We start from the raw sequence: 11,949 nt of genomic DNA, 5'->3' as shown, positions 1-11,949 counted from the left end.
CGGGTTTAATACCATCAGTGCCAGTCCAGAGAGGGAAAACAGAACCTCAGGTAAAACCTCAGCGACTGGTCCTTCACGTTGTTTCAGAAGATACTGTAGCATTCAACTGTGAACCCTCTGAGTCTCATTAATGTCTTCATAGAAGGTTAGAACACACACACACTTGGTATTGGTGGCTTGTATAGGGGTCTTCTTAAATGTGCCAGTAACCACAGGTGCAGGTGCTGTGGGTGCTGATGCTCAGGTGGAGAGTTTTCCTTCTCCAGTGCTGAAGGTAATGAGGTCTCTGGCTGTTCTGATGTGTTGCCCCATTCATTCCTCTTCTGAGCTTCACTGGACCACTGGCCTCATACGAAATGTAAAGATTTATAAAACAAAGCTCTTATGATCGTGACTACATTTCATGTACACGCCCCCACGCACACACAGCAGAGTCCTACTTTTACATTAATATGTAATTGACCATGGGGTGCTCTGATCTGCTAAATAAAGCAGCATAACGTGACGTTGTTTGGTGACTATCCCGTCAGGCTCAAAAAAACACTTCCGTTGATAAAACTATGATTCTCTCGGCAATTAAAAGAAAAATCACGCAGTGTTAAAAACACTAACAGGTCAATTTATATTTTTCAACTGGAAGAATGTCGTCATAATAGCGAGCTCGCGCATCTGCACGCGCTCCAGACATGGAGAAATTACCGTTTTATTATAACGGTCCTCAACTTTAATTTTGAGTGAAAAACCAGCTGCCGTCTGTTGTGCCCTCCATTAAAAAAATAGCCGAGGTAAAGTTTAAGTAGTGAAGCATCCACACTAATTTGTTTTGGGAGCTGTGGGACTCAAGATAAAGCCTTCAAACTGTAAAATCGGCCAGCGTTCAGCTAACGTTTAGCTAGCTTAGCATGACTTCAGTACTAAGGAAAAGTTCACCGGTACATCACTATCAGTACGCACTTCTTTCCAGTTTTATATTTCTGTGTAAATTCAAAACAAGTAAAACATTTCTTACCTTTCGTTCGGGGGAAAAAAAAAAGCCAACTCTTCAAGTCCACTTTATCCATAAAAAAAGAGAAAGAAAGCGCTCAACTATCCGCTTTTTTTTCTCATTTATTAACCGTCCTCAACTGTCCAACGGCACGAAATGAAGAAACTGCCAGAGCGCGAGGGGGGGTTGGGCTTGAAAACATCTCGCGAGATTTGTTTAGCTCAGCCTTAAACCCTTTATTTTGTATTATTTTATTTATTAAAGCATTTTAAACTTTTCTTTCACACCAGTTGCTTATTTTTTTAGTTAACTATATACTTTACATTATTATCAAATATTTCTATTAACACATAAATATAAGTGTCGTCTTGTCTTAAAGTTGAAGTTTATGCCTCTGGCATAACTTAAAATTTATTTAAGTTATGCCAGAGGCACATAAACTAAGGCACATGTGAGAAATATGTGATCACATGTGATCCCATGTTGAATAAACTATGAATCACATGAACAAAATACTTTATCACATGTGGAAAATGGGAACCACATCTGGAACATGGGAATCACGTGATCACATGTGATCACATGGGATTTTCATGGGATTTTTTTGTAAGGGTTGGACCGTTTGTCGTAAACCAGATAGAGATTTAGATCATATCATGCTACAAGCATACCGCATTGATTCAAATTTCATTTTATCCTCCTTCTGATGCTCAGTTTGAACTTCAGAAAGTCGCCAATTCCAAGCCCAGATGTCTCACTCCATTGACTTGCTCCCAGATTGGAGCAATTCCAATTGCTCCAATCTGTAAATGTATGTTTACAGATAAATGTAAACATACATTTAAATGTATGTTTTCAGACGAAGAAAAATCATCACGGAAAAAAAAAAACTTGTTAATAAAGCAGTACACAGTAGCTGTCTGATGCTTTGAAGAGCCTCTGTCGTGTCTTGAGGTGACTTTGAATGTGGGTGCACTGCAGCTCTCTTGGATCTCCACTGGGATGGATAGCTGACAAGTGAAATGAGGCTAAGTCTGTCTCCCCACTGGTCTACTCTGTTTTCTATTTCCCTCTGTCCCCCCTCGGCCTCAGCTTGTTCTCTCAGCTGTGTGACAGATAATTGACACATTATCATACAACGACCTTGGGTCGCAGGCAAGCCCCCGCCAATTAAAACCAGTGCCACTTCCCTTCACAACTCTCTGTAAAGGAAATATGTGCACTCCACTGTGTGAATGAGCAAACCATGGAACCACACATAATGCAAGCACACATTTCGTGTATATAGCTGCTTGCTCAAGAGGAAAGCATGTGAAAACAAACATTTACAATAAATCAAGTCAAGTCTTTAAAAGTCTTTGAAAGATTGTAGATGGAGAGGTCAGTTTACGTGCATTTGTCATTAACCTTGGACAGCAGTGGAAGGGTATCTAACTAACTTTCTAAGTCACTCAATCACAAAGAGATAGAGTGAGGGGTCGCTGAAGATGGGGAAAGATGGAGCGAGATAGACGTGGAGTGACAGAGACAGAGGATGGCACACAGAGATGGATTGGAACAGGGTTAAGATTCGGATCGACGGTGAGAGAAGAGGGCAGAGTGGAAGAGATGGAAGAAATTAAGCAGAGAGCTGGGGAACAGTGGGTGAGTGGGAGTTCTTCAAATGACATGAGAACAGTTTTCTGAGTTTGTGTTGCTTAGTTACTGGGAAAATATCTATGAGTAGAAAAGACTGAGGAAATAAAGGAAGAGAGGTGAACTGGAGGATAAGGAGAGAAAGAGGGCCTCCCCTTTTCAATCGGAGGAAAGGAGCAAAGAAGAAGTGCAAATAGGTGGCTTTAAAAGGTTAGCCATCAATTTATCAATCTAGGTACAGTGCCAAATTTCCCTCTTTACTGCCAACTTTTCCAACTCCCTGTAGGGGATTAGAAGGCACTCCGAGGCCTGAGGGGATGCATTATCTGTTCTCCATTTCCTGGGTCTTTGTCTGAGATTTAGCCTCAAGGTCCCCAGTAAGTGGGACTTGTCCAGAAAACTTGTGAACAAACATATTTTGAGATGTTCCGAAGAGAAAAGACAGAAAAGAAACCTGACCTGATGCTTGTGTTTTCTAAAGTAGCTAACATGCCATGATGCTAGTTGGTTAGCACACTGTAGCGGCAGATAATAGCGGGATATATACTGTAGGTGCAACCACTAACAGTAACCGCTTATAAAGGAAGTGGTGATATATATAATCCATGGTATGAGAGTAATATACTGTTATCAGGCTCCAGGGTTTATTTGTGTTCTAAACACAGTGGTGGAAGGTTAAACTGTGATTTAATGCATACACTTAATTAAAGTAGTTTGAATTCTAAGATAGTTATGCCAGTTTACAATAACTGTAAGATACATGCCCATGAAATATGTCACTGTGTGTGATTAAATATGCACATAAAGTGCAGTGAATTAAAGGTACATGTTACCTGAGGGAATTGTGACAAAATATGATGTTATGGGATTATTTCTGGTTTAAGGAAAGCTAATGTTGATGTTTATGTCAGTGATGGAATATGTCTAATATGTACAGTAAATTACTTAACTATAAATTGGGCTGTATTGACAGTTAAATGAGCTGATTTGTTCAATAAATAAGCTGAGAGAAATTGGAGTAACACAGGCTGCATCTCCCTTGTGCTCATTTACATGCTGTTACATCTGCTGCTGACTGGTCCGGAACCCTGGTACCCGTTACAGTTGCAATGTCAATCTCAGCTCCTTCTTACCTGCCAAAGTACACTACACAGAGACAATCCACCTATCCGTTCTTACACACTGTTTTACCCTCCCCCATGAACAAGAAGCAAGCATCCTGTAACTTGTTTACTTCGGGTGACAGCTCACTCTCAAACAGAATGGAGCAAAGCAATCCTTCAGACAGATGATGACGGACTCTTGGGCAGAGATTTTGAAGTGCTGACTCTCATCCCAGCAGCTGCCTCATACTTAACTGCAAACCCCTCCTGATGCATTTTGTAAGTCAAGGTCTGACAGGTTTGAAAAAAAAAAAAAGAAGCAATTCGGAGCACACAACCTTCCCCTTGAATGCAACAAAAAATCATCTCCATGAAGGCCACACACTTGTACACAGAAAGACCCTCATCAAGATCAACAGTAACCATGCATTTAATTTGACAGAGTCTACTAATATCAATTAAAATGTTTCAGTTTTTCACCTGTTACAACCCCAAGCTTTAACATAGTTTATTGGGAATTTAGATCAACTCAATTATCATGAAGTGAAAGGAGAATGACTCATGGTTTAAATTAAAATATTTTTTAAAAGTACAGCATGCAATTCTCTGCAGTCCGATTGAGTGTAAGTAATTTTGTCAAGAGGAATTTGCAAAGATTTCAGTCTCTAGATGTGCAATGCTGGTAGAGCCATAAGCCAAAAGACAGATGGTTCCGCAAAGTACTGACAAAACACTTTTTAGCTTTTCATTGATCAAAGATTTTCTGCCAGTTTCTTTCCATGTCACAATTGTGTTCAACTTTGTGCTCATGTGTCTCATAATATCAAGATAAAATAACTTGATGTGTGGAGGCATAACATATCAAACTGTGGAAGTTACAAGGGGGATGACTACGTTTCCAAGCCAATATATGACTAGAAAGTATAAAAATACAGAAAGGTGTGGGAGGGGTCACTACTGTCTGTGACAGAGAAGATATGACAAAAAAAGAAGCATCTATAATGATTTTCAGTCTCAGCGGTAGTTCGGATCATTGGTTCCTGTGTATTTATGCAGTACTGCTGGGCCACAAAAGATGCATGAAGAAATAAAAGATTTTTATGGCGAATCGTTGCTGGAAAACTGTCTTTGTGTCTGATCTATGAGCTCTCGCATAATGTATTCCACACTCTGCAAACCTGTTGCCATTGTGCTGAATCTTCTGCTGAAGACAAATTAGCATTTAAATGAGGCGAGTTATTTTCCTTTTACGCCTGCTCTAAATTTTTTACGCAATTGGTTTGATTGAGATGAGAGGAGACAAACTGGTGGGACTTTTTTTTTTTTTTAGTGTTATTGACCAAGAAGAAGGTTGAGTGAACAAGTCTGCTTCAGCAACAACCCCTGCTTCAAATTCTCTGAGTTACACCCATTCAAAGATGAGATATGCAGCTCAGTAGCCTATAACCAGAACGACCCATGTTTGGCATCAAGCAGCTTGACTGATGCGAGCTGTCTTGCCTAAAGGACCACTCCAGTGATTTTAAACCTTATCTCTACAGTGTGCGTGTCAAAGAGAGATACGTTAATGCACCTTTCTCTTGGCAGGACCACTGTATCTTGCAGGAAGGCTCTGTTCATCTCTCCGCATCCACCACAGGATGACATGGGATGCTAGGGAGAAAAGCATCTTTCTTCTGAAAGTTTTGCTTCGTCCTGGGAAACAAGATGTCAACATGCAACTCTGACAATTAAGATAGGATAGGGCTTTAAAAGTGGGGAGCAGGCATTAAGTACTTCTTCAAAGCATTATTTGAAGTTTGCACATTAAAAGGAGATGCTGTCATTTCTCTAACCTGTAAACGAGGAAACCTGTTCCTTCAATTATTTATGCAGTTGTCATGATGTAGCACTGACCTCAAAGGCTTGTCTGACTGAAGAAATAGTAAGCAAACATAAACCTATAGATTAACACTGCACTATTCTTGCACTCTATAGTTGTTCCGCTCTTAAAAAAAATACTTAAATTGGTAAAAGATATTTTCCTGAAACATAAAACCCACTCTTTAAAAATGTAGAAATATCACTGGAGCTTGCTAATTTCAGTACTATTGTTAAACTCAGAATACTTCATCCATATGGAGTATTTTATAAAAGCTGAGGCCATCTTCATTTTACAAATGAATTTTTTAGCTTTGGAATTGCAAAAGAATCTGCAGAAAAAGACAAGGTAAAGAATTATGAGAAAAATGAAGACAATTATGGACTATTTGCGTATTTGTTCTGTTCTTTGAGGAGCAACGTGCATTTTAAGGCATTAAATATACAGTAACAATTAAACCATGGGCATAATAAAGGGTCCTGCACTTGCAAATTATTTGTAAATGTTGAAATCTCTGGTTACGCAGCTTCTCTGCTAAACGCAGAGCTGTTTCCTGAGAGGACCTGAGTTTGATCCCAAACAAATAATCAATCTTGGCTAAATCAGATCATTTTTCAACTTCTAATGAATGTATGAAAAAATATTTAAGATGTGTAAGAGCTTTGAATCTTAGATTAAACATATAGCAACTTAAGTTGGTACATCTTCTTAATTCAAAAATGTCTTAAATTAGAAGTAAATGTGTTCATACATAGTTGTTCTACATGACTTTATGATGTGATGGAATGGCAAACTGTCCAGGATTTATCCTCTCTCTTGCCCAATGACTACTGGACATAGACACCATCATCCATGCCACCCTTCACAGATAATCAGCTCTATGATGCTCTCTGTTTCTTTCAGTTGTTGTAATCTTTTTGAAATGTAGCTATAATGCTGCTCCACTTTGAAGATGTTAGACCTTTTAAATTAGACCAGAATGTAAACATGGAGTGATCATAAAATGTTTGATCAACGCTCCATTGCAGGTTTGGAGAACAATCTAAACAGTCAATCAAGCCTTGCTGTAGTGAGGTGTGTGTAAGGTGAAAACGCGCTTATATGAGAAATAAGAGTTCAACATACATTTCTTGTTAGCAGACTCTTATTGCAGAGCTGTAATATGTCTCTGCAGTTCTGTATTTGGATAAAGTCAGCTTGTTCAAGCAGGAGGAGCAGCTTGACTGCAGAGAAAAAGTGTCATTGTTAATACCCCAAGGCTTGGGACTGAGAATGTGCGGACAGGGATACATTATCTCCATTTGGTAGGTCATTTAGAAAAAGAGCGCTGTGTAACCTTCTTCCTGCCCCTGACTGAAAGGCTGTCTTTTTCTCTCTCAAGATATCTCTGCTCTGCTCCCCGACTGTGAAACTCCATAAAGAGTGATGGATGTTGATGGAGACACACGGAGAGGTGATTATAGATCATGGAGTATCGAGGAAGGACGCAGACAGACAGATAGAAACTGAGAAGGAGTCGATTGTGGTCGCAGAATTGTAAATGACAGAATAGATTCCTTTTGCCCGTTGTATGTGGAACAGCTATGCCACAGTGTGGCGAAAAGCTGAAGTACCACTACTGAGAGTGATTTAAACATGCAAGACACCACAGTAAATATTGAATAATAAACATTAGTTATAAGCTTCACGTATGTAATTAATGTTGTACTTAAAGTGGCAATCTCAAACAGGAATAGCTGGATAGTTTGCTCCTCTGCTGGCCAAACAAAAACTGAGATTTGAGATTTACAACTGTAAGCAATCGGAGAAAATGAACATCGAAAAGGACAGTAAGCAAGGACATTAGTTTAACAAAAATATTTTACCGTATCTGACCCTAAGAGACAAATCCCCTGCCTCACCTTTTGCCCCGAACTAAGACTGAGAAAGATGTAGAAGAATCTGCCTAAGGATTACTGTCTCTTCTCTGGCTAAAAAGGAACAAGAACTGCTGCAGTTTAGCTAATGTATGTAACTCCAATTTCCTTAGGAAAGAGAGCAGCTAAATCACAGGTATTTGGTTGATTCAAATCTTTAATTATGTCTGACAAGTAAATGGGAAGAGAATACATTTGGAGAAGGTTTTGCCTTTTTCCCTGTCATATTTCTTGAAAGGCGACACTTTTCTTTGCATTTCACACATCTCTAATGCTCTTAGAGGTAAAGTTTCAACCAAAACTTACACATACAGTCTGTTCTATTCGCTCAGTTTTGCAAACGTGGTCGTGCTGCAAATGCTCATTTTCTTGCTTTCTTATTCTCAATAATGTCAGCAGGTCAAAACTGTTAAAAGAAAGATATAAATAAGCACCTTGCTAACTATTAGCACTGTCCTCTGCTCTATTATTCTAACTTCTTATTCTCAGGCTATGAGTGGGAAGTAATAATACAACCTGATGCAATACACTGATAATGTTTCATTCTTCACCGTCTGTCCTTGTTAATGTAATATTTTCAAGACAATTTTCCAGATAGCCTTTTTTTTTTAAAAGGGTGAAATGAGTTCTGTTGCCACACATCAAGAACATATTGATTTGAAATGAAAGTCATGGTTTTTCTGTTTGGGACTTCTTCTCTTTGCTCTGGTTTCCTCCCACATGAATATTGGGCTAATTAGCCAGTCTATATTTTCTTAGTTACCTCTGCTTTTTGATACAGTGTTGGGTTTTCAAACTGTATCATCAATAAACTTTTTGGCTTACAGTTAAACTCAAAAGAAAGTTAATGTTTTTGTAAGAGATTACATTTAATCCATAGCCATGATTATATCCAAAATCCTGTCTTTATCTGCAGTATTTAGCCTACCTTTGGTAAATTATGACCTTTTACAGGCGTTTTTGAAACCCAGAGACACACACTTCATCTTCAAAAGCAAACCTTTTGACAGACAGTGAAAGATGCTGCCTTTACTGTACAGGGAGCTGAGTTAGACACTTGGGGTCACACAGGTTTAGAGAAAACTAATGATTTGCGGCTGCAGATTTATGAAGTAATATTCAGTTGGGAAATTTGCCCACAGAGCACTTTCAGGATGATGGTACTCAAATCTACTGTAAGCCCCATGTACAATATCCTGATGGCTGAGTCACTGAGGTTTTATGGATTTCTCGCAGAAATTATAGGCCCAAGTTGACACAGAAGACACTTCAGTTTAGTGGTAAACTGCAGGATGTCAAGGAGTGAGGCTGCAAGAAAAACGGTGAGAGACTCAAGGACATCAGTGAGACTGAGGTTAAGATGCCACTTGTTTATGTAAGTGTGTGTGTGTGTGTTTGAAAGTGCATGTTTTGACCAGCTATTTTGTTCACAGCCATAAAATAATGAAAAGGTTTGCTCCTCTGTAGATTTTAATGCAATATGAAAGATGATCTCTTTCATTTTCAACCAGAAAAAGAAAGCCCCTGGATATATTTCTTGCGCAATTGTGTCTGACGGGATTTCTTGTGGCACGTTGTGACCTTTTGACCCATAACAGTCACGCTGAGGTCACAGGCAGGAGAGTTTTACTAAACTCAAACTTATGAAGTCTTTAACAGCTTACATTATACCCAAATTTGGCCAGGAAATTATTTACATTGCATTTCAAATCAGATCTGCAACTAAGTAACATACTCAAAATTGCACAGAGGTTTAGAAACCGCTTGAATCTGATCGGCTTAAATTTTACGCATTTATCTGGTGCTGTTGCTCGGTGCAACTACTTCAGCTACTTCTGTCCCTTGGTCATTTGTTTTTGACACAACAATGAAAACTCTCACAGTTGTGCTTTGTTAGAGCAACCTGTGCTGAAATCCCCCAAAACATGGAGATGCACAGAACAGACAAAGCTGACAGCGAAAGCCTATCGCCTCCTGCAAAAAAAATAAAAGTGATTACCTTGACAACCCTGTGATAGAAAGTTAAAAAAAAGAAGAAATCTACTTTCATATGCAGTCTTTCATTTTCAACCAGAGAAAGGAACAGAAACAGCTTATAAGATGTCAGTATCACACATGAAACTCTATCAATGTTTGTTAAAAAGTCATCGGTACAGCTGTGGCCAAAGGTTTGGAGATAATATATAATTAATTTTCTTTTTACAAACTATACTTCTCTGGTTTTGTTGGAGCTATTTTGTCTGTTAGGGAAGCCGATGGAACCATATAAGTATTTCACTTCTGCAGGCCCGGCCATACTCTTGGAGGATATGCTGACACTTTTATGCACGGCTGTGTTTTTTGGTAAAATATTGAGGAGCCCACTCTTTTTGACAAGACAGAACCAAACAGATAAATGAAAGCATTGCTGGAATGAGTCATCACCCCAGTATGCTGTTTCCAGTGTCTCAAACAGTCTGAAGGTTCATCTCGGAAGATAATTTCTTGCACCAGTCCTCCGCTGTCCAATCCTGATATTTTATAGAGAATATCCAACTGTATGTCATAGTATTCTTTGAAAGGATTGTCATTTTTGTGGCCGTCCTTGACACTGAGGTCATCATCCAAACTGCTCCAAACTCTTCCTGCCACTCCTACAGAAGCTCTTCCTTCATGGCAACCGGATCCTTTAGCTGAATGCTGAAACTTGCGTGGGTAGCTTCTGTGGTAAGCTGAAGCTTTGATCACAGAAACTGAACCTCTTTCATACTAATTCTTAAATATTCAATAAATGAAAGTCCACTTTGTTACAGTCTGATTAAAAAAACAGAGTGATATACTGTAAATTGCTTTGCTGTGTCTTTGTAAATAGTCTCCTATGAACAAACAATTGCATAAAAAATGCTGGCAGGCCATTCTGTGTCAGGAATAAAAGTGCAAATCAAGATTTTGTGATTCATCTTCATTTAATTACAATAACATTAAAGTAATTCATATTTCATGTGATTCTCTGTAACAGCCGAGATTTAAATAAGTTCTAACATAGATGGTGATCTTAGTAATGGAAGCTTTGTTAAAGTTATTCAAAACACAAGAATTGTTCATTAATATTCTACCCTCTTAAACTGATGGTCAATGTAATTTTTTTTTTCCAAAAGTGATTTTGGCAAAAAAAAAAAAAGTCACCACCTCTTAGATATAGGCAAAAAAAATTAACTTTTGGCAAAAAACGACTTAGCCCGTTATTTTTGGAAGGTAGTGATACGTAAATGCCATCTATATATACATATATTGCATATTACATGTCAATGTAAATTAGGAAAAAAATTAATAAAAATTCTCCACATCAACAACTAAACCCATCATATCTATAGTGTGTTGGACGCTTCAATATAACAATTACTGTAGACAAATACTAGTAAAATAATCAAAATTTTGTATTTTTAATGCCACCATTATAGATCAGTTAACACACATCAATTCATCATCAATCAATCAAATTTTATTTGTATAGCACATTTCAGCAGCAAGGCATTTCAAAGTGCTTTATATCATATCAAACACAGAAACACAATGCATTTACTAGTTAAGTTCAGATCATTTTAAAAACCAATATCAGAAAATTATATACAGATAAAATCACCATCTGTTTGAATTTAAATTTAAAAAATGGGGATTGCAGCTGTACAGGTAAAACAGATTAAAAAACTGCTTTTTGGCTAAGTATGACACACTGATTTTACTTGTTATGAGCGTGCACTATTCTTGTCAATTAAATACTAATAAGATTTTAAAAAAACTTTTAAAAGCAAAATGGGGTATATTTTGTTTATCTAAGTGGTGTATAAAAATATCAAAACACACTGAATTATTAGTTCCTTTTACCAGTGTGTCATGGTTATGTTTACACTTGAGTAACGTTTTGTAATAGTAATTATACTTTTATTTGACTAAATTATTTTAGTAGCCATTTCTTCCCATATTGTAGTGATTAAAATGAAGGTCACATATTAATATATCTTAATATATTAATGTATTTAGCCAACTTTTGTGATATTTCAAAGTTTGTTATATTATCTTTTTTTGTAACTTTTAATTTACCTTTTTATTTAATACGTTTACGCACCCTCTGTTTATCTACTATCTGGACCAGCAACTCTTAAATTTGTCTGATTTCTCTGACTAATACCAGCTAGCGACCTTTACAGTCCTAAGAGCCACATTTGCCTCCAGTGTAGCACATTAGGACTTGTTTAGAACCGTAAATATAACTTTTTTTTTAATTTACTTTTTATATAATTTTAAAGGTCCACATTTTAGTTCTGATTTTTGGTTTCAGAATACAGATATATAAATAAGAATTATATCTTTGTGTGGAAATTAATAAAATAAAAATAAAGCACATCATTTCCTACTTAATTACAAAATAAAATAGAACTTCAAATAATATCACTGGTATTTTTTGTGTCA

The sequence above is a fragment of the Xiphophorus hellerii genome, chromosome 13 (assembly GCF_003331165.1).
Source record: "Xiphophorus hellerii strain 12219 chromosome 13, Xiphophorus_hellerii-4.1, whole genome shotgun sequence".
NCBI lineage: Eukaryota > Metazoa > Chordata > Actinopteri > Cyprinodontiformes > Poeciliidae > Xiphophorus > Xiphophorus hellerii.
This window is presented reverse-complemented; position numbering follows the sequence as displayed.